Here is a 2,500-nt window from a genome sequence, read left to right on the forward strand (position 1 = left end):
AAATGCGGATATAGTCGAATGGTAAAATTTTTCTTTGCCAAGGAGAAGATGCGGGTTCGATTCCCGCTATCCGCTCAAGGGAAAGTAAATTTATTTACTATGATAAAGAATTTGGTTATAGTTATAGTCGATCCCGATAGTGTAGTGATTCTATCCTTCGCGTTCTTTTATTTTCTCACTCCCCCAAAAAGAAAACCGAATAAATATGAATTTCAATTAATTTCAATATTTATTTAGTAGTATTTTATTTAGTTAATTTACTAGTTAACAGATTCAAACCTAAAATTTTGTCCAAAATTCAAATTTTGCGGAGACAGGATTTGAACCCGTGACCTCAAGGTTATGAGCCTTGCGAGCTACCAAACTGCTCTACCCCGCGTCGAAAAAAAGTTGGGAAGGGATTGACAAACAAAAAAGGAATGTGCCCTCTACCCTATCTGTACAAATAGAATACCCCATTTGTACAGAATGGTAAAGGATCTATCTACGATCAACGATGATCATAGAAATGAAAATATTTTTTTATGCTTACCAACTCGATCTTGTTGCCCCTGGCAACAAACATGTATGAAACATTTCACGAAGGATATGTCGGGATAACCCAAAGTCTCGATAGTTAGCTCTCGGTCTTCCGGTCAAAAAACAACGTCGATGGAGACGCGTAGGTGCACTATTACGTGGTAGAGATTGTAACTTTCCATGAATTTCCCATTTATCACTCAACGATGCTACTTTGCTTATTTCTTCTTTTGAGGATCAACGAATCAAATGATATTTTTGTTCCAAATTCTTCCTCTTCTTCTGTCGCTGAATCAAACTTTTCCTTGCCATAATGGTTCAGTTCCTATTAGTATCAATGATACGGGTCGGATCCTAGATGTAAAAGTGTATAAGAAAGGGGGTTGCCTTCTCCATCCAAAGAAATGAGATTCTCGTGAAGACAACACAAAAATTAACCAAATTTGCCCGATGTAGAGGCAATCAAGAAAGCCGCATATGTGAATATATAACCTACGGAAAAGTGAGCTAATCCAACTAATCTTGCTTGTACAATGGAAAGAGCCACTGGTTTATCTCTCCATCGAATCAAATTGGCCAAAGGTGTGCGTTCATGAGCCCATGCTAAAGTTTCAATCATTTCCTGCCAATATCCACGCCACAAAATTAAGAACATAAATCCCGTAGCCCAAACAAGATGTCCAAATAAGAACATCCACGCCCAAACCGATAAACTATTCATACCAAATGGATTATATCCATTGATAAGTTGTGAAGAGTTTAACCATAGATAATCTCTTAACCATCCCATCAAATAAGTGGAAGATTCATTAAATTGTGAAACATTACCCTGCCATAACGTGATGTGTTTCCAATGCCAATAAAAGGTAACCCACCCAATGGTATTTAACATCCAGAAAACTGCCAAATAAAATGCGTCCCAAGCCGAAATATCACAAGTACCGCCTCGTCCTGGACCATCGCAAGGAAAACTATAACCGAAATCCTTTTTATCTGGCATTAACTTTGAACCGCGTGCATCTAAAGCACCTTTTACTAAGATCAATGTAGTCGTATGTAAACCTAAAGCAATAGCATGATGAACCAAAAAGTCTCCCGGCCCTATTTTTAAGAATAGGGAATTACTACTCTCATTAACAGCATTTAACCAGCCAGGAAACCATATACTTCGCCCCGCATAGAATGCCGAGCCACTTGTTGAGGATAAAAGTACATCGAACCCATATGAAGTTTTCCCATGAGCAGATTGTATCCATTGAGCAAATATAGGTTCGATCAAAATTTGTTTTTCTGGAGTACCGAAAGCAAGCATGACATCATTATGAACATAAAGACCCAGGGTATGGAACCCTTAAAAGAGGCTGGCCCAACTTAAATGGGATATGATAGCTTCTTTATGGTCTAACATTCTTGCCAATACATTATCTTCATTCTGTTCCGGATTGTAATCTCTAATGAAAAATATAGCTCCATGAGCAAAAGCTCCTGTCATAATAAATCCTGCAATGTATTGGTGATGCGTATATAAGGCAGCTTGAGTAGTAAAGTCTTGTGCTATGAACACATAAGCAGGTAAAGAGTACATGTGTTGGGCGACCAAGGAAGTTATAACCCCTAAAGAGGCTAGAGCAAGTCCTAATTGAAAATGAATCGAATTGTTGATTGTGTCATAAAGACCCTTATGCCCGCGTCCCAATCGCCCCCCCTGGAGGAATATGTGCTTCTAAAAGATCTTTCATACTGTGCCTAATCCCAAAGTTTGTTCTATACATATGACCGGCAACAAGAAAAATAAATGAAATAGCTAAATGATGATGAGAAATATCAGTTAACCATAAACTTTGTGTTTATGGATGAAATCCACCAAGAAGGGTTAGAATGGAAATTCCCGCCCCTTGGGAGGTACCAAATAAATGACTGCTTGAATCCGGGTTTTGAGCATAAAGATTCCACTGACCTGTAAAAAGGGGCCCTAATCCTT

General features: G+C 38.5%; 2 non-coding genes across 2 annotated transcripts; one reads left to right on the top strand and one right to left on the bottom strand.

Annotated features, from left to right (window-relative positions):
* Positions 1–4: 4 nt before the first annotated feature.
* Positions 5–75, top strand: TRNAG-GCC. Its single transcript has one exon. It is a non-coding gene; the product is annotated as a tRNA-Gly (tRNA).
* A 230-nt stretch (positions 76–305) lies between these two features.
* On the bottom strand, positions 306–379 carry TRNAM-CAU. The gene has a single exon. It is a non-coding gene; the product is annotated as a tRNA-Met (tRNA).
* Between the last annotated feature and the right edge of the window lie 2,121 nt (positions 380–2,500).

This window comes from Chenopodium quinoa, unplaced genomic scaffold (genome assembly GCF_001683475.1).
Source record: "Chenopodium quinoa cultivar QQ74 unplaced genomic scaffold, ASM168347v1, whole genome shotgun sequence".
In the NCBI taxonomy this organism is placed as follows: domain Eukaryota; kingdom Viridiplantae; phylum Streptophyta; class Magnoliopsida; order Caryophyllales; family Amaranthaceae; genus Chenopodium; species Chenopodium quinoa.